The sequence below is a fragment of the Ovis canadensis genome, chromosome 12, assembly GCF_042477335.2.
Source record: "Ovis canadensis isolate MfBH-ARS-UI-01 breed Bighorn chromosome 12, ARS-UI_OviCan_v2, whole genome shotgun sequence".
In the NCBI taxonomy this organism is placed as follows: Eukaryota; Metazoa; Chordata; class Mammalia; order Artiodactyla; family Bovidae; genus Ovis; species Ovis canadensis.
The window spans coordinates 82,135,187-82,158,991 of record NC_091256.1 but is presented as its reverse complement, the minus strand read 5'-3'; the positions used below and the strand labels follow the sequence as shown (position 1 = coordinate 82,158,991).

The window sequence follows — 23,805 nt, the reverse complement described above, 5'->3', positions numbered from 1 at the left end:
TTTTAACTGTGACCACGTTAACATTGTACTTTCTAATCATTATTTCCCAATTCGAGGAAGGAAAATAAATTGGAGTCAGATAATTGAGACTTGAGTATAATAAAAGTCAGCTGGGCCAATTCATCTTATCACTTGACTGCTAAATTCCACCCCCAAAACTGAAGTTAGACAATATGTCATCTCCTTAAGTAGTTGTCTACATACATTTGTGCTCCCAGACTAAATTTGAATCCGAAGTGGAAATAAAGTAGCAAATGTAACAATGAAATATTTTAAAGGTGCATTTAATTTTCACAGTATTTTCTTCATAGGAAATTTCTATGATTCATGTAAGAGAGGTTAAAAAAATAACCCAGCTTTTACATACCTACCAGATATCTAGGCACTGATTTTGGTACTTCATATAGTTTGATAATTCTGTTTTTAATTTGTGCCACCTGGGTAAGCTTACACATAACATATTTTAATATTTTGAGAACTGCTTTTAAAAAAAATCTAGGAAAGTAGTTTCTTCTGTGGAATAAGAATGACTATTTTAGGATACAATACTTGCAATGAGTCATGAGTAATCTCAGTTTTCATGGTTTTCTAAAATAAACTCATTTAAAGACTATGCAGTAAGAAATGTCATATTCTTAACTTCCGTATTTCTTGTATAATGGCTTTATTATTTTTGTATAAACTTACAGACTCACTCTTAAAAAACAAGCCAAAAGAGAATCTTAAAAGATAGAAAGTAAAAATCCCCAGCCAGAAGAAACTTCTAAAAATTTGAGCATCATCTTAGATTTCCCATTAGTGAGATCATATAATAATGTATGCTGTTTTATAATTCATTACTTTGACTTTAATAAAATATTATAAATAGCACATTTCTGAAACAAAAAATGAAATCTATTTAGAATTGTTTCTGACTATATTTTATTATTTTTGGAAATGCTGAGTCAAATAATTCTAAACCTTGATTATGAAAATTCCTTATATTATCCATAAAAGGAGATAAAATAATTTCTAAGAGTAGTGGTTCCTTATTTTAGGGAGATTGTACATGGATCTTTTAGAAAACTTAATTAAAGGAATCCATCATCTTCTCAGAAAATATATACAGTATTTTATATATAATTCCAGGGTCCTTGAATTGCACCACCACCACCCTGAGCCCATCTCTGGTCAGATAGAGGAGGGGAGTGGGTAGGGTATTTTGTGGACTATCCTAGGACTTGCTCTAGAAACTTCAACAACCTTGTTAAAATAAGTAATCCTTTTTCTTAACACAGTAGCAGGTGTTTCCTATGGGGTGCAGGTAGAGTTAGCTAAAAGAGGAAACTCATCACAGCTATCAGAACCATCTATAAAAACACTTAATACTTCTTGTTGCCCAGAGGCCCCAAATGAAACAGTTCAGTTCAATTCACTTCAGTCGCTCAGTCGTGTCCGACTCTTTGCGACCCCATGGACTGCAGCACACCAGGCCTCCCAGTCCATCACCAACTCCCGGAGTTTACCCAAACCCATGTCCATTGAGTCGGTGATGCCATCCAACCATCTCATCCTCTGTTGTCCTCTTCTCCTCCTGCCCTCAATCTTTCCCAGCATCAGGGTCTTTTCTAGTGAGTCAGCTCTTCGCATCAGGTAGCCAAAGTATTGGAGTTTCAGCTTCAACATGAGTCCTTCCGATGAGCACCCAGGGCTGATCTCCTTTAGGATGGACTGGTTGGATCTCCTTGCCGTCCAAGGGACTCTCAAGAGTCTTCTCCAACACCACAGTTCAAAAGCATCGATTCTTTGGCACTCAGCTTTCTTTATGGTCCAACTCTCACATCCATACATGACCACTGGAAAAACCATAGCCTTGACTAGATGGACCTTTGTTGACAAAGTAATGTCTCTGCTTTTTAATATGTTGTCTAGGTTGGTCACAACTTTCCTTCCAAGGAGTAAGCATCTTCTAATTTCATAGCTGCAGTCACCATCTGCAGTGATTTTGGAGCCCAGAAAAATAAAGTCAGCCACTGTTTCCTTTGTTTCCCCATCTATTTGCCATGAAGTGATGGGACCAGATGCCATGATCTTAGTTTTCTGAATGTTGAGCTTTAAGCCAACTTTTTCACTCTCCTCTTTCACTTTCATCAACAAGAGTGCTTCTAAAAACCTTTACTGTATTTAACGAATAGTAGGCTTTATAATCAAATTAAGCAGATTGATAGAGATATTCCATTTATTCTCCTAGGAGCCTGTTTTTCAGTATTCTGCTTCTCAAGGCTCTACATTCTGAGAAATCCATGTAACATGCTTATCTTCATTTAAGCTTATCTTCATTTCTTGTTCTTATCTACTTTAAAGTGGTTTTTTAATTGGGAAAGAAAAAGTAACATAGTGAATTTTTTGAGATAAAGATTGAGCAGTTACTTAAACCCTTCTGTAGTGTAGTAGTTCTGGACATACTCATATTTGAATGGTAGTTGAGTAAGACATGTTAATATTTATGTTTTAATATCTGTGTCTTTAAAGTTTTAGATGGTGTTCCAGGGGTTTTCTTAAAATGGTATATACAGTTGTATATTAGAATGTATTATCAGACTGGTAGGGTGCATATATTCAGATTCGTAAAATGTGATATCTACAATTTTCCCAGCATTTTCAATTTTAAGGAAATCATAGACCCTTAACTAAGTCATATTTAGTTACAATGCTGTGAATCATTTGTTAGTAAACATTTCCGTTGTTACTTTGTAATAGCTTGATCCTCTAAAGTTTCAAATAAAAGCTGATTTTAGACTCCTAGTTATTAATGTTCTAGGGGTATTGCCAAAAAAAGCTACATGTCCTATATTCTGTGCCAGTTTCTTAAATTAGAATCTTGGATTGCATCCTCAGCGTGTCACTGTAGTGGTATTGCTGGGTTGCTATGATACGGTGCTTGTTCTATAATTTGTAGCATGAATCTTATATGAGCGCCTACTTTAGATTTCAAATATGTGAGCAGCAGTATTTGGGAATATGTTACCTTTTTTCTTTTTAAGAAAAATTATACCTATAAAACTTATTTCTGTTATGACTTCTGATACCTAGACCTTCAAACTGTTCTTAGATGTAACATAATGAACAACTTGAAATAATTTAGTTATCTCTTTGAAGTTTAGTATATCATATTAACTTTTATGACAATGGACAAGAAGAGGAAGATTTTATGATAATGAATATTTTAAGATTTCAATGTTCTCGGTATTTGAGGTCTTGAAAGAAATGAATGTAGACTAGATTTTCTGATAATATTCATTTAAGACAGTACCAGTAAAACCATATGACAAGGGAAAACTCCAAGTTATATTGCTGTTCTGAATGTAATTATTTTATTCAGTGTACTGTTCTTAAAACCAGCCTTACATGGCCATATTAATAAGCTATTATTATCATCTCTTTTAAAAAACTGTTATTGAAATAATTTATTTGCAATGTGTTAATTTCTGCTGTTTGGCAAAGTGATTTAGTTATACATGTATGTATGTATATATTAACTTTAATATTAGGGACAGTATTATATATTATCATTAATATTATGGGCTGTGATCAACCTAGACAGCATATTAAAAAGCAGAGAGATTGCTTTGCCAACAGTGGTCCATCTAGTCAAAGCTATGGTTTTTCCAGTAGTCATGTATAGATGTGAGAGTTGGACTATAAAGAAAGCTGAGCGCCGAAGAATTGATGCTTTTGAGCTGTGATGTTGTAGAAGACCCTTGAGAGTCCCTTGGACTGCAAGGAGATCCAACCAGTCTATCCTAAAGGAAATCAGTCCTGAATATTCATTGGAAGGACTGATGTTGAAGCTGAAACTCTAATACTTTGGCCACCTGATGCAAAGAACTGACTCACTAGAAAAGACCCTGATGCTGGGAAAGATTGAAGGCGGGAGAAGAAGGGAATGACAGAGGATGAGAAGGTTGTATGGCATCATTGACTCGATGGACATGAGTTTGAGTAAGCTCCAGGAGTTGGTGAAGGACAGGGAAGCTTGACATGCTGCATTCCATGAGGTCGCCAAGAGTCAGACTTGATTGAGCGAATGAACTGAAACTGTTTATAGTTTATCAGAATATTGATTATAGTTCTCTGTGCTATAAAATATGACCTTATAGTTTATCCATCCTATATATAATAGTTTGCATCTGCTAATCTCAAGCTCCCAATCCTTCCCCTCCGCACTCTCCTCTTCCCCTTGGCAACTACAAGTCTGTTCTCTATATCTGTAGCCTGTTGGATTTAATATGTTTATTTGTGTCATATTCTAGATTCCACATGTGAGTGGTATCATATGATACTTGTCTTTCTCTTTCTAATATACTTCATTTATTATAATAATCTCTAGGTACATCCATGTTGCTTCAAATGACATTATTTCATTCTTTTTTATGGCTGAATAATAGTTCATTGTTTGTGTGTTTGTGTGTGCGTGCATGTGTGTGTGTATATAAAATACTACAGCTTCTTTACCCATTCATCTGTTCATGGGCATTTTGATTGTTTCTCTGTCTTGGCTATTGTAAATAATGCTGCTATGAACATAGGTGTGCACGTATCTTTTCAAATTATAGTTTTGTCTGGGTGTATACCCAGCAGGGAGATTGCTGGATCATTTGGCAATTCTAGTTTTTTGAGGAAACTCCAGACTGTTTTCCATAGCAGTCGCACAATTTACATTCCCATCAACAGTGTAAAAGTGAAAAGGGAAGTCGCTCGGTCTTGACTCTTTGCGACCCCATAGTCTGTCGCCTTCCAGGCTCAGTCCGTGGGATTTTCCAGGCAACAGTACTGGAGTGTATTGCCATTTCCTTCTCCAGGGGATCTTCAACCCAGGGCTTGAACCCAGGTCTCCCACATTGTAGACAGATGCTTTACCGTCTGAGCCACCAGGGAAGTACTTGTAGACTTTTTGATGGTGGCCCTTCTGGCCTGTGTGAGGTGGTACCTCATTGTAGTTTTGATTTGCATTTCTCCAATAATTAGTGATGAGGAGCATCTTTGCATGTGCCTTTAGGCCATCTGTATGTCTTTGGGGAAAAGTCTGTTTAGGTCTTCTGCCCATTTTCCAACTGGGTTGTTTGTTTGTTACTGAATTGTAGAAGCTGTTGGTTTAATATTTGTTTATTTTGGAAATTAAGCCCTTGTTGGTTGCATCATTTGCAAATATTTTCTCCCACTCCATGGGCTGTCTTTTCATTTTGTTTATGGTTTCCTTTGCTGTGCAAAAGCTTATAAGCTTGATTAGGTCCTATTTGTTTTTGCTTTTATTTCTGTTGCTTTGGGAGACTGACCAGTCACTGATATTATTTCTGTCAGAAAAGAAAAGAAAATTAGTCTCTCAGTCGTGTCCAACTCTTTGCCATCCTGTAGACTGTAGCCTGCTAGGCTCCTCTGTCCATGGAATTTTCCAGGCAATAATACTGGAGTGGATTGCCATTTCTTTGTCCAGGGGATCTTCCCAACCCAGGGATCAAACCCCGGTCTCCTGCATTACAGGTAGATTCTTTACAGTTTGAGCCACCAGGGAAGGCCCAGTAAAATTTCTGTCAGAGAATTTTTTTAAAACTTTTTATTTTGTATTGTGGTATAGCTGGTTAACAAAGAGTGTTGGGATAGTTTCAAGTGAACAAGGAAGGAACTCAGCCATACTTATGTATGTATCCATTCTCCCCCAAACTCCCCTCCCATCCAGGCTGCCACATAACTTTGAGCAGAGTTCCATGCACTGCACATAAGGTAGGTCCTTGTTGATTATCCGTTTTAAATGTAGCAGTATGTACTTGTCCTTCCCAAACTCCCTTACTATCCCATCCCTCCAGCAACCATAAGTTCATTCTCCAAGTCTGTAGGTCTCTCTTTCTGTTCTATAAATTCAACTGTATCATTTCTTTTTAGATTCTACATATAAGGAATGTCATACAGTATTTCTCTTTGTCTATGTCAGAGAATGTTTTGCCTGTGTTCTTATTAACTCTTACATGATGGTTTTTAATTTTCGTTTACATGTTCCATGAAAATGTCTAATTTAGTATGCTAAATTAGTATAGGCAATATAAAGACAAAACAAGAATATTCTAAGCATCTGTTATAAACATGTACATTTATGGTGGAATGAAGTTTGTGATTATTATGTGTATATGATCTTTAAACTGTAATTTATCTTTAAACTTTTACTCTCTTTGAATAATATCTTAGCTATTTGACATAAAAGTATTTTAGGGACTGGATTAAATTTTTTAAACATCTTTATTTAGATATGACTCATGTACTATAAAGTCCATCTTTTCAAGTCTATAATTCAGTGGCTTTCGGCATATTCACAGATAAGCGCTACTGCCACTGTAGTCAATTTAGAACATTTTCATTATCTCAAAAAAAAAGTTATACTCTTTAACTATCACCTCCATTATCCCTTCATCCCTGCCATCCCTACACTAAGCAGTCACTTACCTATGTTGTGTTTCTATAGATTTCCCTATTCTAAACATTTTGCATGAATGGAAGCATACAATTATGGCCTCCCTTTTTTTTTTGGCGTGCTCAATTGTGTCCGACTCTTTGTGATCCCATGGACCATAGTCTGCCAGGCTCCTCTGTTCATGAGATTTCCCAAACAAGAATACTGGAGTGGGTTGCCATTTCCTTCTCCAGGGAAATGGCAGTAGTTGTGACAAGAAAAGAAAGTGAAAGTGAATGTCGCTCAGTCTGTCGGACTGTTTGCAACCCCATGGACTATACATGAATTCTCCAGGCCAGAATACTGGAGTAGGGAACCTTTCCTTTCTCCAGGGGATCTTCCCAACCCAGGGATCCAACCCAGGTCTCCCGCATTGCAGGCAGATTCTTTGCCAGCTGAGCCATAAGGGAAGTCCAAGAATACTGGAGTGGGTAGTCTATCCCCCAGCCGATCTTCCCGACCCAAGAATTGAACTGGGTCTCCTGCATTGCAGGCAGATTCTTGACCAACTGACTAGGACTTTTTGTCTTTTCCTGACCACAGCCTCAACTTTAAATTCCAGTGACTTTCCGCTAACTGCTATCTTGTTTTCAACAGTGCAGTGGAGCATCATTGTTCAGCAATCCAATCAAATTCAGGCTCCTTTGAAGGGATAGTTCTTGATGTTAGTGTTCGATATTTGTTCTGACACCAGGAGGGCTCCTCTAAGCTGCTCCTTTATCTGATATTATCTTGCAAACTCTCCAGACTAGAGTTTAGCCTTATATCCTCATTGAATCTACAGATCTCTCTGTTACCTTTTACCACAACTGCCATTGTCTTGAGAGATTCAGCTTAAATTTAAGCTTGAACTTTTCATGCTCTGTTGAAAATGAAGCCAGTTCCTTTGGGAAGAGACAAAACAGCTGATTTATGGCTTGTTTCTCCCTCTTCCCCAGGCAAAATCTTGTGAGCCAGAGCTCTGGAGCTAGGAGTGGGGAAAATGGCATGCTTCTCTCTGAGGAACAACCCATTTTAGGAGCTGAATGTGAGGTGGAGAGGGGGCAGGCGTCTGAGATTCTGTTGGCTTTCCTCTTCCAGTATGGAACTACAACCTTATAGTCCAAGACTAAGGTAATTGGAGCCCCAGTGTTCTCAGTGGTTCTGCACCAAGAGTAGAGTCTTTGTCCCATGGATCGAGGTTGGGTAGAAGATCGGACTTCTACCCAGGTAGGAGAAGCACTTCTACCGTTCTTGACAACACTGGCCTGGGAGTTGACCTCAGCAACAGGTAGCTGTGGGCAGAATGAGAACTGCCAGCATTCTGTTCCATACCTGAAGAAAGCTGTCTGACTGGGAGCTGGAGGTAGAGGTATCCTTGGGTGTACCTCTCTGGAGTGGAATTTCTGCCTAGCTGAGCTGACAGGAGAAAGGGAGAAAGCTATCTTGGTTCAGATACTAAGATTGGCTTTTTGCTTCAGATATTCATAGATACTCTTGGATAGATGATTCCTCATTTACTTTTCGCCTTAGGATTATTTCCAGAGGCTTTAAAAAGTTATTTTTTAAACGATTTTCATCAGTTTCACTGGAGAGCAGGTCTGGAGCTCTTAAGCTTGTTTTGCTAAAAGTTGATCTCCCTGTGGACTAAAAGATTTAGCTTCTTTTATAGTAATAATTTGTACCTTACAATTATCTAGAAATTCATAGCTTGCAGGTATATAATAATGCCAGTAAATTTGAAAACTTAGAGGAGAGGAGTTGGGAAAATCCCTTGAAATAAACAAACAGCTTTCTCAAACTGACACAGGAAGAAACAAAAGTCTGAGTAAGTCTTACATCTATTTAACTGAGTCCTAATTAAAAACCCTGGCAAGGACAGTACAAGAAAAGGTGATTACAGACCAATATCCCTTATGAACATAGATGGAAAAATCTTATACACAAGATTAGTAAATTGAATTTAGCAGCACACAGATAATACCTCATGATTATGTGGGATTTATGCCAGGAAGCTAAGGTTGGTTTACATTCAAAATGATTTGCTGAATAAATATTGATAGAATAAAAATGTCCTACTGTTACTTCAGTACAAATAGAAAAGTAGAAAATTCCTTTTCTGTATAGTTAGCTTTTTTCTAGTACTTTTCCATGCAAATTCCAGCCATTCAGGAGCCTTGATCTGTAATGTCTGTTTAGCTCAGTCTATTTGGCGTTTGCTATTTTGAACCTGTATTGTTTCTTCCTGTACTGCAGTTACAAATAGAGCTGTTGCAGTTGTGGAACTCACTCTCTTTTCCTTCTCTCAGAAATAGCAGTCCTGTACTACCTGTTTTCCAGCATCTGAAGACAATTACCTCATGTATTTTGTCCAGTTTTTAGTAGTTTACTATAGGAAGATTGGTCTGCCAGAAACAGAAGTCTTGCCCACAGTTTTTGTCAACCTTATGCAATAAGTATGAAATGATATATGGCATTTCATACATAAACTCATATATACAGTTTATTTACATTTTTCTCCTTAACTAGTGTGGTTAAATGTCTTTTCTTCTTTATTGGTGCTTTGTGTTTCACATGCGTTTCTGTAGGTTTATTTTCTTTATCTTACTGATTTATAGATTTTTTGTGTATGTGTGTGCTGGATGCCATTCAGAGTTGTTCAGAAAACTCTATAAATACTTTATAATTTTCCTATTCACATTTAGTTTTTTAGTTCTCTTGGAATTAAATGTATAAATAAGTGAGGGAATCTAACTTTTTAATATGAATAGCAAGTAGTCTTCGCATAATTTATTTTGAAATTCCCCATTGACTTTTAAAAAAAAAAAACACACCAATTCTATTGTATATCTTCTATGTATGTGCACGTATTTGTAGGTGCCTTATTTCCCTAGCCTGTGGTCTTTTTGTCTATTCCTGCACAATACCATTTAGTTTTAATTACCTTGTGTAATAAGATCACTGTTCCCTTCTTTGTCTTGAAAATCATCTTGGCTATTCTTGGTTGTTTGGTTTTCCAGATGAATTGTGAGAGCAACTCTTCAAGTTCTAGCAAAACACCCTGTTGTAATCCAAAATGTATCTCTGTTAGTTATGTCTTTGATATATTTCTTCAGAGTTTTATAATTTTCCTCATAAAAGTCATGTTTTGTTCTTTGTTAGATCTTTCAAATCACTTGCCCCTGGAACCAAGTCACCATATGATGAGGAAGCTTAAGCCATATGGAGAGGTCACATATGGGGGTTCTGGCACTAGCCCTAACTAGTCGTTCAGCCAGAGGCCAGAATCAACTATAAGACATATGAGTGATTGAGCCTTCATATGTTTGCAGTCCCTAGTTTTCTAGTTTTTTTAGCTTGAGGCCTTAGATACCATGAAGCAAAGATAAGTTGTCTGAATCTCTGACCCAATGAAATTGTGATAGATAATAATTCTTGTTTGAAGCCTCTAAAGTTTGGGATAATTTGTTATTAAGCAGTAGAAAATTGGGCTTCCCTGGTGGCTCAGAGGTTAAAGCGTCTGCCTGTAATGTGGGAGACCTGGGTTCGATCCCTGGTTGTGAAGATCCCCTGGAGAAGGAAATGAAAACCCACTCCAGTATTCTTGCCTGGAGAATCCCATGGAGGGAGGAGTCTGGTGGGGTCCATGGGGTCTTAAAGAGTCGGACATGACTGAGCGACTTCACTTCTTTCACTTTCAGTAGAAAATTAATACACTGGATACCATTCTGGTTATGATTTGGCTTCTCCTATAAGCAAGAGAGTTCCAGAAAAAGCATCTACTTCTGCTTTGTTGACTATGCTAAAGCCTTTGACCGTGTGGCTCACAACAAACTGGAAAATTCTTCAAGAGGTGGGAATACCAGACCACCTTACCTGCCTCCTGAGAAATCTATATGCAGATCAAGAAGCAACAGTTACAACTGGACATGAAACAACAGACTGGTTCAAAATTGGGAAAGGAGTCCATTAAGGCTGTATACTGTCACCCTGCTTATTTAACTTATATGCAGAGTACATCATGTGAAATGCCAGGCTGGATGAAGCACAAGCTGGAATCAGGATTGCTGGGAGAAATATCAGTAACCTCAGATATGCAGATGACACCACCCTTATGGCAGAAAGCAAAGAGGAACTAAAGAGCCTCTTGATGAAGGTGAAAGAGGAAAGTTAAAAAGCTGGCTTAAAACTCATTCAAAAAACTAAGATTATGGCATTCAGTCCCATCACTTCATGGCAAATAGATGGAGAAACAATGGAAACAGTGACAGACTTTATTTTCTTGGGCTCCAAAATCACTGCAGATGGTGACTGCAGCCATGAAATTTGACACTTGCTTCTAAGAAGAAAAGTTATGACCAATCTAGACAGCATATTAAAAAGAAGAGACATTACTTTGCCAACAAAGGTCCACATAGTCAAAACTATTGTTTTTCCAGTAGTCGTGTACACATGTGAGAGTTGGACCGTAAAGAAAGCTGAGCACTGAAGAATTGATGCTTTTGAAGTGTGGTCTTGAAGAAGACTCTTGAGAGTCCCTTGGACTGCAAGGAGATCCCACCAGTCCATCCTAAAGGAAATCAGTGCTGAATATTCATTGGAGGGACTGCTGCTGAAGCTGAAGCTCCAATACTTTAGCTACCTGATGCAAAGAACTGACTCATTAGAAAAAACCCTGATGCTGGGAAAGATTGAAGGCAGGAGGAGAAGGGCATGACAGAGGATGAGATGGTTGGATGGCATCCCAACTCTATGGACATGAGTTTGAGCAAGCTCCAGGAGTTGGTGATAGGGAATCCTGGTGTGCTGCAGTCCATGGGGTCGCAAATAGTCAGACATAACTGAACGACTGAACAACTGAACTGAACTGATAGGTCTGCTTAAGGTTTAACTGGGCTTCCCTGGTGGCTCAGTGGTAAAGAATCTGCCTGCCAATGCAGGAGACGTGGGTTCAATCCCTGAGTTGGGAAGATCCCCTGGAAGAAGAAATTGCTACCCACTCCAGTATTCTTGCCTGGGAAATCCCATGGACAGATATAGTACTTGGAATAATTTCTCACCCTAAATTAATAAACTAGTGCCGCGGCCAGCACAAGCAAGAGTCGCACCTGCACAGGGAGAGAACGGAGCGTCCCCGCTAAGAAAATCAGAGAGACAAAAGATGGGGTTGAGAGGATCAGCCCCAAATGGCTGATACCTTGCTTTATTGTGCTGCGGTATATATAGGGTAAAGTACGTGACTTAAGGCACTCACAAGGTTGTTTTTTAATCTCAGGATACAATCACCAGACCCTTACCATTGTATACAGAACACAATCAGAATATCTATCTTCTATGAAATATACACAATAAGATAATCTATCTTCTATGAAATGTTGCCGAAACCAAACATCTTGGAGCCTTAAGGGTTATAAAAACTCTTGAGGGTGGCGGGACAGGGAGCTTAGGCACGTGTCCTAGGGCCCGGCATACCTGCCAGGGAGCTCCCAAGACTTAACCCTTCACGGGTCGTCCCCCGCAGCTCCCCTCTCTTTATTTTTTAAAAGCTCCATAAGATGTTGGTGTTGCAACATGTTTTTATGTATTAAAACTCTCATATGTAGAAATTCTTTAACAATGCTACGAATAAGGCAAGGAGCTAAACAAATTATGATAAGCACAACAGTCAGAACCGCGCCCATAGCAATTATACTTCGCCACAGTGAATGAAGGCTAGGAAAGTTAGAAAATAAATTTTGTAAAAAATTATCGACGGTATCAGCTATATTCAAAGTAGCTTTTGGAGAATTTTCGATGTCAAGAATTTCATTGTGCAATTGTAAAAGATCTAAAGAAACATTAGTATTAAACCAAATTCCTTGCAGATGTTTTTTCACCTTATCCCACGGAAAGTCAGAAGTATTGTAAGGCTTTTTTGTAACACAAATCCATTTATAATTAGCATGGCATTGAATTTTCATGCGAAAATTAATGCTCTGAACTTGTTCTCCTAGAACTCTAACTACATCATATAAAGCGGATAATCTATCTTCTATTTTTTTATCTATATCTTCTTGAGTTCCCATTACTTTAGTAACATTATATGACAAGGAATCTACAGTATGAGCAGCTTGAATGGATTGTGCTAAAGATACAGAAGCAGTAACAGCAGTTGCTATAAGGGTGATTAAAGATACTATGCCCAGAATAATCAGGCTCAGACCTCTTTTAGGACGGCTAAGAGCCGTATTAATGCGTTGTAACAATTCTAAAGCAGTCTCATCATACCATTCTTCAGTTATTTCAACAGGTAGCATTACAAAAGCAGGTTGTTTTACTATTATAACTTGTTCTCCTTTGGCTACACCTCTAATGCAATTAGTAAGTATGCAATTAGAACAATTTAAATGATAAATATTCAATGACAGTGTTATTTCCATATGGCCTTGTATCAACATGAATGGGTAAGGAACACAAGCTCGGGGGTATAGAAACCCCGTAACTCCTACATTACCATATTTGCTCCCACTAATATTGGGTTGTAAATATAGACTATTGCCATGACCAAAAGCAGCCAAAAGTTTCCATAGTTCTGTCTGATATATAGGAGCAGTGTTTACAGAGAGAATGGGTGGATGCTGTCCTCGATATTCGGGGAAATCAGGTGTTCCTCCAGGTGCCCAGTCCCATAAAAGGGTGGTATTGGCATTGTTGATGTTATACACCGATGCAATTCGTGCTCGACATAAAGTCCAAGGAGTGTCTATTCCTATGCCGATGCTTAAATGTTTGTCACAAAACGGAATGTCGAGGGGTCCGGTTCCGTCACGGTACGATCTCTTTCCGGTTTTTTCATCAATGCCTGAAATAGTCACTCGAGGATAGGATATATCAGCTGACACCTGTATACAATGAGGATGCTGTGATTGATAAGAAAAGCACATAGGGTATTGAGTAGTAAGACCATAAAAGGAGATATTGGCTTGCTGAGGAGAAATGTGAATATCTGATTTTCCTCCTAAAAGACTTGTATCATTAACATATACAGGTACTGTTTCTTTATCCCATCCTAAGGATTGAATCATAGGCGGATCAGGAATGTATGCCCAAAAAGCCGCAGCTGCCCCGTTTTGTATCCGCTGTAACAATAATAATAACATGATCAGTATATTAGTAGGTGTCACTGGAGGTTGTACATGAGCCTCATTCCAAGCATATCGCATCAGCGCCTCAATTTGCCTCTGAGTAGGCAGCTCACTCGTGGGCTCGCTCAGTGTCATGCGTTGCATTTGATGTGTCAGGGAGTTCCTCTGCCGCGCGTACCAGCCTTTCCGGAATCCAGCGCGGCGCTTCGGCATCCTGTGGAAAAACACAAACATGCCCTCGTCCCCATATTAGTACAGGGTCTGGCCCATACCACAGATTGGTAAGTGGATCCTTCCATCGTACAAGTGGTTTTTTGCATGAGGATCGTTCTCCCCAAAAACGCTGGGCTGCTGAATTGCCTTCTGCGTCTAAAGTTAAAAAATTTAAAACATAAAAGAGCATGGTTTAAGGCGTTCTGCGGTGAGGGGCTATACAGTTCATTCCCCTTTTTTTGTTTTAATAATTGATGTTTAAGGCGTTGATGGGCTCGTTCCACAATACCTTGTCCCTGTGGATTATAAGGAATTCCTGTTTTATGATGAATTTGGAAAGAAAGACAAAAACGTTGAAAAGAACGGCTAGTATAACCAGGTCCATTATCTGTTTTAAGGGTTTGTGGGATTCCTGAAGTAGAAAAGCAAAACAGCAAATGTTGAATACAGTGACGTGTTGATTCTCCAGTGTGAAGGGAAGCCATGAGAAAATTGGAAAAAGTGTCAATAGAGACATGAACATATTTAAGACGCCCAAATTGAGGAATGTGAGTAACATCTGTTTGCCAGAGGTGATTAGGGCGTAAACCTCGAGGGTTGACACCATATTGAGGGAGAACAAAGAATTGAGGACAAGTAGAGCAAGATTTAACAATTTGCCGTGCAGCTTCACGAGAAATTTTAAATTGCAAGCGTAAAGAATGACTATTTTGGTGATGTAAATCATGGGATTTTCGGGCTGCATCAATAGCTGATTGGAAAAACACTTGTTTAGTAAGAACGTCCGCAGTGTGATTGCCTTGTACGAGGGCACCAGGAAGGGTGGAGTGTGCACGAATATGTCCAAAGAAACAGGGGTGTTGGCGGCAATGGAGAACCTGTTGAATTAATGTAAATAAGTTAAGAACTTCAGGAGAGGTGGTGCCGATAATTGGAACAGTTTCAATCATCTGTAAGGCACCGACCACATAGGAGCTGTCTGTAAATAAATTGAAGGAACTAGGTACAGTTAGCAACGCTTGGTGGACTGCAAATAATTCCACAACTTGAGCAGAAGAAAAACTGGTTTGTGCGTAATAGGTTTGATGGTTAATGATTAAAGCTGCAGTTCGATTAGAAGATCCATCTGTAAATATAAGTGTCGCTTCGGGAATAGGTTGTCGGCGAACTATTTTTGGAAAAATAAAGGCATGAGAGCTAGCAAATTGTAACAATTTATCAGAAGGGTAATGATGAATAATCCATCCCGGGTAATTTGCAAAAGCTATAGACCAATTATCTGAAAATTGAAAAAGCCAATCTTGTTGTTCTAAAGCATAAGGAACACAAATGAAGGGGGGTTCCATACCAAAATATTGGATGGCCTCGTGACGTCCCTTTGCTACAATTTTTGCAACAAGTTCATAGTAAGGGAGCAGATGTTTAGTTGGAGTAGCAGATAGATATATCCATCGCAAAGGTTTATCTTGATAAAGTACCCCTGTGGGTGCTCGGGGGGTAGGAAGTATATACAAACCCCATGATCGTTGGTAATCACAATAAGTAATCTGTTGTTGTCTAATAGCTTCTTCTATTGATTGTAAAGCAGTTCGTCCTTCTAAAGAAAGTGTTCGGGGTGACGCAGGATCAGAGTCACCTTTAAGGATGTCAAATAATGGCTGCAAGGTATAAGTGGGTAATTTTAAATAAGGACGTATCCAATTAATGTCTCCTAAAAGTTTTTGAAAGTCATTTAGAGTTTTTAAATGGTCAGTCTGTAATTTTACTAATTGGGTATTATAAACGTGAGGATATAAGGAGAAACCCAAATAATTATAAGGAAAATGAGTCTGAATTTTTTCATCAGCAATAACAAGACCATTAAGGCTTAAATGTTGTTTTAGAATCGAAAAAGCTTGATACAATAGATGTTCGTCAGCATGAGCTAGTAATATATCATCCATATAATGAACCAAATATAGCTGAGGAAAACGTTGACGAACGGGAGCTATTGCTGTAGCAACAAATTTTTGGCACAGCGTAGGGCTATTAGTCATTCCTTGCGGGAGAACTCTCCATTGATAGCGTTGCATAGGCTCTTTAAAATTAACAGAGGGTAAACTGAAAGCAAATCTTTTACAATCTTGAGGTGCAAGAGGAATAGTGTAAAAACAATCTTTTAAATCTATAACAATGATATAGGATTTATCAGGTATAGCAGAAGGAGTGGGCAACCCAGGTTGTAGGGCTCCCATATGCATCATTGTTTCATTTACCTTACGAAGATCTTGTAGCAATCTCCATTTCCCAGACTTCTTTTTAATAACAAAAATTGGGGAATTCCAAGCAGAGGTAGAGGGTTCAATATGCCCAAGTCTCAGCTGTTCCTGCACCAGCTGCTGTGCGGCAGAAAGTTTTTCCTGTGTTAGGGGCCACTGATCGACCCATACCGGTTCCTCAGATTTCCAATCAATAGGATCGGCATGTGTCACAGGAGAATCAGAGGTCCCTAGGGAAAACACCCCAAGCCTTTTCGATCTTGATTAGGTTTTAAATCAAGGGGCAAAATGATGCCTTGATGTTGTTTACCTAAACCTTGATTTGGAAGTAAGCCCTGATCTAACATCAAATCTGTCACAGTGGGTGAAGGACTATATAAATAAACACCCATTTTGCTTAATATATCACGCCCCCATAGATTAACTGGAAGATAGGGCAGAATATAAGGTTTAAATTGGCCTGTATGTCCGTCCTTATCCGTCCAAGTAAGAAGGGACGAACTTTGTTCTGGATTGGTAGTTTGGCCAATACCCTGGAGAGTGGAAATAGCCATCTGTTTTGGCCATGTAGTAGGCCAATATTTATCAGAAATAACACTAATATCGGCCCCTGTATCAAGCACTCCGCGGAAAAGCTTACCATTAATGCGTAGCTCAAGTTCTGGTCGTGCCTCGGTAACATTTTGCACCCAAAAGGCGTCAGAGGACCCGAAACCTTTATCCTGACGGTCTCGGTTAATTGTTTTTCCTTGTATGACTAATGGAACTAAAAGAAGTTGAGCTATACGCTGTCCTGCATTGATCACAATAATTTTGTTAGGAGCGGAGGCTAATATTTTTATCTCTCCTGTATAATCAGAGTCAATCACACCAGGATGAATAAGTATTCCTTTTAAAGATGCACTGCTGCGCCCTAAAAGCAGTCCAGCTGTCCCTGGAGGTAAAGGCCCAAACACTCCTGTGGCAAGGGTTTGGACCCCCATCTCGGGAGTTAATACTGTGTAGGAGGTGGCACAGAGGTCCAATCCCGCGCTGCCTCTTGTGGCTCGACAGAGGTCTGCAATGGTCCTTTTGGAACCTGCAGTGTTGCCCCATAACATTGTTTCGGGGCCAGGGGCTGGCCCCTCACCCAGTTTCCCGAAACCGGGGGCAAAGGATTACCTTGAACATCCGTTTTGGAACGGCAGTCCCGCGCCCAATGCTTTCCTTTTTTACAGCATGGGCACAAATTAGGAGTGTTAACAGGGCTTTGTTGTTTTTGAGGGCACACTGCAGCCCGATGGCCAGGCTGACCACAAACAAAGCAACCCGAATTACCTGACTTTTGAAGTCCTTTCTTGTTCCGGGCTTGCTGCTGGAAAAGTACCTCCTTTATGCTTTTTCCTTGTAATGCTGCTGCCATAGCAATGCCTTGCATGTAGGAGGGTCCAATGTCAGCACAAATGCGAATAAAATCAGACAGATCTCCCTTCTTTCGATAAGGTCTTAAAGCAGCTTGACAAGCAGAGTTAGCGTTTTCAAAAGCCAATTGTTTTGCCAATACCATCCCAGCCTTTTCATCTGACATTATCTTACCTATAGTATCTAAAAGTCGTGCCACGAAGTCCTGGTAAGGCTCATCAGGTCCCTGCCGGACTTTTGAAAGATCCTCTGTCTTAGTACTGGAGCTAGGAAGTTTTTTCCATGCCTGCCGAGCCGCATTTGATATTTGTGCATATGCACCAGGTAAGAAATTAAGTTGAGTATCAGTAGCCTGGTAAGGGCCTTCACCAATCAACATTTCATAGGAGGTCTGTATACCTTGCTGTCGGTTAACATCAGCTATACGAGCACATTGTTCAAAAAATTCAGATTTCCATAATAAATAATCTCCCCCTGAGAGACATGCCCTAGCTGTCTGCTTCCAATCATTTGGAGGTAAAGCTTGAGTACCCAAATTTTCTATCATAGCAATGGTGAATGGAGCGGTAGGACCGTATTGTGAGCAAGCAATCTTTAACTCTTTCAGTTGTTTAAAAGGCAGTGATTCATAATAACGCTGGTTGTTATTTTCAAAGACAGGAAAAGCAAGAGAAAAATCAGAGACAACCTCACCAAGTCGCTGTGCCTGTCTCAATGCCTTTTGCAGCGGAGACATGTTCTCAGACGGTGGAGGGGGCCCTGGAGGGGGATCGAGACCAGCCACAACAGAAGGAGCATAAGCAGGGGGAAGAGGCGGAGCAGAAGGAGATTTGGCATTGTTACTAGGAAGCTTGATTCCTGCGTTCTGTAAAGCAATAGTGAGGTTTTTAAAGCATTCAACCAATTCATCTTTAGATGTTAACGCCCCTTTTTCTTGTGCTAAAAAACCCCAATCTTCTTGATGGTATTTAGCAGCTTCTTCGTCTAATTCTGCCTCATCTGTGGATGAAAGTGAATCATCATTATCCGAAGGACGCAATAAGTTAGAAAACGGAGGGTCGCTTTTAACCCCCTCGGGAACAGCATATCTGGGTTCCGAATCAGGAACATGGAGAGGATCTTCTTCCTGTTTTAATAAATTTCCTAAACGTTTTAATTCATCATTATCAAAGTCCAGGCAGTCACGAATTAGTGTCCAAAAGGATAAGGTTTCGACAGGGATTTTTTCAGGGCCATGTAACGTATAATGAGTCCGAATTTGTTCCCCTACCTTCTTCCATGTCTCTAAATTTACTGTACCTTCTCTGGGGAACCAAGGGCAAACTTCCTCGATGAATGAAAGAAAATTGATTAATTTAGGTTTAGAAACAGTAATTCCCCTATGTTTTAACATTACAGATAACATATGCACAAACAACTGGCGACTATGCGTCTGTCCCATATTTATACTCTCAACTATATACCTTACTACTCCTCCTCAATTTAATTCACTTGTGTACTCATATACTCACTCTTTTCAATTAATAAGAGTAGTGGCGAGGAGAACTGTCGAGCTCGAGCCCCACGTTGGGCGCCACCTGCCGCGGCCAGCACAAGCAAGAGTCGCACCTGCACAGGGAGAGAACGGAGCGTCCCCGCTAAGAAAATCAGAGAGACAAAAGATGGGGTTGAGAGGATCAGCCCCAAATGGCTGATACCTTGCTTTATTGTGCTGCGGTATATATAGGGTAAAGTACGTGACTTAAGGCACTCACAAGGTTGTTTTTTAATCTCAGGATACAATCACCAGACCCTTACCATTGTATACAGAACACAATCAGAATATCTATCTTCTATGAAATATACACAATAAGATAATCTATCTTCTATGAAATGTTGCCGAAACCAAACATCTTGGAGCCTTAAGGGTTATAAAAACTCTTGAGGGTGGCGGGACAGGGAGCTTAGGCACGTGTCCTAGGGCCCGGCATACCTGCCAGGGAGCTCCCAAGACTTAACCCTTCACGGGTCGTCCCCCGCAAACTAGCATTTGTTACTATGTCACGAGCTTGGCTAATTTATATTTGTATTTTATATGATAAGAAATCGTGTATCTGCATGTATAAGGCCGAGGAATAAACTCATTGAAAATTCATCATGAACATCATGTTTCTTGCGAAACTGACCTTCCTCTCTTGAGAATGAATTAACATACCAATGTGGTTGAGATTGAAAGTTTTCATGTATTCCATGATACTTATATAGTCAGATACAACTTGTACTATGTTAAAAAACCTGAACTTGTCTTAAATACCTGTAATTTGGTGGTACAGTCTTTCTAAATAGGTTTGATAAATTGACACCAATGAGTACAGTGTAAAACTTCCTTACATTTTTCTAAAGACTCTAATTTACTTCAAAAACTTCTTACAAAGTTTGCTAATATCAAATGAGTCAGGGGATAAGCTAGGTTCTGTACTCAACTATATAGGTGTTACTTTTTTCTCAAATAGTTTATTCTGTGAACCTTGAGATCTCTTGTGACTCCAGCAGAAATCCACCTTGGAAGTCATGTTGCATCACTTCCGCAGTATTCACTCTGTTCCCTGGAAGCAAGTCACTTTAGTCCAGCCCACATTGACGGCAGAAGTAGACTCCACTTTCTGAAGAAAGGAGTATCAAATAATTTGTGGACAAATTTTAGAACTACTGCGCTTGCTAGTTTGCAGTAGCTCTGGGCTTCCCTGGTGGCTCAGACGGTAAAGAATCTGCCTGCACTGCAGGAGACTTGAATTCTATCCTGGGTCAGGAAGATCCCCTGGAGAAGGAAATGGCATCCCACTCCAGTATTCTTGCCTGGAGAATCCCATGGACAGAGGAGCCTGGTGGGCTATAGTCTGTGGGGTTGTAAGAGTCTAACACAACTCAGAGACTAACACTACTGCACTTGATAAGCTTGAAATTAGTACAAAGGAAGTTTTATAAATTAATGATATTAGGCTTAACATATCCTGATTCTCTGTCTCACAATACAAGGTATAGTTGTGTTTAGGTCCTGGTAGACTTCAAATCCTTTGACTAAAGTTTTCTACTGTAAGAGGAGAGAGTGGGATGAATTGAGAAAGTAGTACTGACGTATATAAGTAACATGTTTAAAGTAGATAACTAGTAGGAAGCTACTGTTTAGCACAGGGAGCTCAGCTCAGTGCTCTGTGATGACCTAGAGGGGTGGGAGGGAGGCTCAAGACGGAGGGGATATATGTATACTTAGAGCTGGTTCACGCTGTTTGTACAGCAGAAACTAACACAGCTTTGTAAAGCAGTTATCCTCCAATTAAAAATTTTTAAAAATGAAGTTTTTTACTCATTGAGTAGTGTTTGCATGGGCACTGTCTTTATTTGCTTCTAAAGAAAATGAAGAAATAATGATGGGAAAGTGCATTCCAGCCAGTATATGTGCAAACAGGCCACCTGGGGAACTTGGAACTGTCAGCATGAATGGAACTTAGGATGTAAAGGGGGAATGATGGGAAGTGAAGTTGGAAAGGTAGTGCCCCTCAGTTTCTCCTTCTCTCCTTTCACCCTCAGCTTTTGTCATCTTTACATTTTTAAGGTTAATATTTTCTGTGGCCATAATTAAGTTTTATATAAATTGTTAAGTTAATTCTAAAAGTTCAAAGCCAGTGGGCAGGGTTTATGTGTGACTGCGTAGGCTTTAGAGCTAAATAATATATATCCTTTCTTATTTAGTTTTTTAAAGTATTTCCTGGAATTTCTAATTATCCGTTTTTTCCCACCTTTAACATACTCTCAGTTTTTTCCTCCAAATCTCCATGTGATAAGATACCCTAATGATTCTGCTTTAGAGACCAGTTTCTTAGGGCCTTTCCTCCTGCCCTAAACTGATCCAGTTTTTCTCTAGGTCTGCTTTTCTTGAATTTCTGTAATTCCTGGACTCCATTCCTTTCCCTTTCTCCCTATTGCTGCATGTCCTCAGAATTTCCTATAAAAGGTTGTTTGAGGGTGCTAAGTTTTCCAAGTAGTTGCGTGTCTGAAAGTACCTTTTTTGAACCTGTATCCTATTTCTGCTTTATTGATTATGCCAAAGCCTTTGACTCTATGGATCACAACAAACTGTGGAAAATTCTGAAAGAGATGGGAATACCAGACCACCTGACCTGCCTTTTGAGAAACCTATATGCAGGTCAGGAAGCAACAGTTAGAACTGGACATGGAACAACAGACTGGTTCCAAATAGGAAAAGGAGTTCGTCAAGGCTGTATATTGTCACCTGCTTATTTAACTTATCATCACAAGAAACACTGGGCTGGAAGAAGCACAAGCTGGAATCAAGATTGCCGGGAGAAATATCAATAACCTCAGATATGCAGATGACACCACCCTTATGGCAGAAAGTGAAGAACTAAACAGCCTCTTGATGAAAGTGAAGGAGGAGAGGGAAAAAGTTGGCTTAAAGCTCAACATTCAGAAAATGAAGATCATGGCATTTGGTCCCATCACTTCATGGGAAATAGATGGGGAAACAGTGTCAGACTTTATTTTTTTGGGCTCCAAAATCACTGCAGATGGTGATTGCAGCCATGAAATTAAAAGACGCTTACTCCTTGGAAGGAAAGTTATAACCAAACTAGATAACATATTCAAAAGCAGACATTATTTTGCCAACAAAGGTTCGTCTAGTCATATGGTTTTTCCAGTGGTCATGTATGGATGTGAGAGTTGGACTGTGAAGAAAGCTGAGCGCAGAAGAATTGATGCTTTTGAACTGTGGTGTTGGAGAAGACTCTTGAGAGTCTCTTGGACTGCAAGGAGATCCAACCGGTCCATCCTAAAGGAGATTAATCCTGGGTGTTCACTAGAAGGACTGATGCTAAAGCTGAAACTCCGATACTTTGGCCACCTCATGCAAAGAGTTGACTCATTTGAAAAGACCCTGATGGTGGGAGGGATTGGGGGCAGGAGGATAAGGGGATAACAGAGGATGAGATGGTTAGATGGCATGACTGACTCGATGGAGATGAGTTTGAGTGAAGTCCAGGACTTGGTGATGGACAGGGAGGCCTGACGTGCTGAGATTCATGGGGTTGCAAAGAGTCAGACATGACTGAGAGACTGAACTGACTGAACCTTGTTATCAATATCAGAGGTATTTTGAAGCAGTGACAATAAGTATGAATATATTGGTATTTCAAGTCTATTATATTGGCCTAGTAAAAATAGCCAAGTAAGAACAAAATGTGACCTTACCACCTGAAAGTGCTAAATTGCCATATTGAAATACCACTGAGTATACTTCATTTGCAAGCATGCTTGTAATGGGGAAACTGAAGTATAAAGTCATCAGTGTAGACACTGTCAGTAAACAAATGTAAAACATTTTTCTCACAAATTACTTTTTATTCATATTTATGAAATACAGCCAAGCTATAGTCTTATTTTTTCAGGTAATTGAAATATATTTTTTGTCTCTCTTTCTTACGAGGAAATTCTGAAAATTGATGTTTCAGAAAGATCCCTAAGAGTTAGGCTATATTAAACATCTGTTTTATAATTTTTTAATGGTGAAACCATTGATCTTTTTTTACTAGGATAACCATTATAAAAATTGGACTGATATAAAAACGTTATGTGTCTTGAACCTAGAAGTAAGCCAACCGATAGTAGACGATAGGAGCATCCTCTCTTCTCTCATTTAACCTTTTCCAATCTGATCAACTCTTCCACCATTGTTTTACCTTAGCTTCCAAGAGACTCAATGCAGAGTGCTTAAATACAACAGTCAAATACCTTGTATAGCTTTCCTGCTTTTAATTAATCCTGATTTTATTTATAATTGTTCTATTTATATTTAATCTTATAAGCACTCTCAAATTCTTTTTGACTCCAGGTTATATTTTTTAAGGTTTTTTATCTTGCCTTTTCAACTTGCTTCTAAGCCCTTGAAGACAGGAAATCATCTCTAACTTTCAAAACTAGCCTCAAAGAACTGTTTTAAAGTTAAATAAATAGACATAGGAAACACTTAGAATTGTATTTGGCATGAAGGAAATGCTAATGTTGCCAGTGTTATGTTTTATTATGTTCAGATTACTCTATAGAACATGTACTTATAGGAGGTGTTTAGGTAAGAAAAGATTTTTCTGTTTCTCAATACTTAACAAAAATTTCAGGACTGGACATTTGTGTTTTAACTCAGTGCCAAATGAGTTGAAATGTTAACTGCTTTCTAAATATATCTAATGTTTGGTAAAATCCGAAGGTGACCTCTTGCATCCAAATATTAGTTAATGCTGGGACATAATTCTGGAGGAGAAAGCAACTTGAAAGAAGTCTTTAGGCTAAGTAGCAC

At 39.2% G+C, this 23,805-nt stretch overlaps 1 protein-coding gene and 1 long non-coding RNA gene across 6 annotated transcripts in view; one reads left to right on the top strand and one right to left on the bottom strand.

Moving 5' to 3' along the window:
• PPP2R5A (protein phosphatase 2 regulatory subunit B'alpha) overlaps nucleotides 1-23,805 on the top strand; it is a 77,260-nt gene that overhangs the window by 13,285 nt on the left and 40,170 nt on the right. The window contains exon 2 of one of the 2 annotated variants that reach the window (XM_069544206.1): nucleotides 5,717-5,760. The exons of the other annotated variant lie outside the window; for it this stretch is intronic. The gene's annotated coding sequence lies outside the window, so the exon portion shown is untranslated. The remainder of the gene's footprint in view (nucleotides 1-5,716; nucleotides 5,761-23,805) is intronic. 2 annotated transcript variants of the gene reach the window in all.
• On the bottom strand, nucleotides 11,623-18,790 carry LOC138415747 (uncharacterized). Of its 4 annotated transcripts, XR_011247387.1 has the most exons (7): nucleotides 17,631-18,579; nucleotides 17,373-17,465; nucleotides 17,217-17,261; nucleotides 16,696-17,133; nucleotides 16,053-16,172; nucleotides 15,314-15,455; nucleotides 11,623-13,798 (listed from the first exon to the last, which is right to left on the bottom strand). It is a non-coding gene; the product is annotated as an uncharacterized lncRNA (long non-coding RNA). The 4 variants fall into 4 exon arrangements; XR_011247388.1 differs by lacking the exon at nucleotides 17,217-17,261 and having other exon boundaries at nucleotides 16,696-16,848; nucleotides 17,373-17,549; nucleotides 17,631-18,790; XR_011247389.1 differs by lacking the exon at nucleotides 17,217-17,261 and having other exon boundaries at nucleotides 16,696-16,848.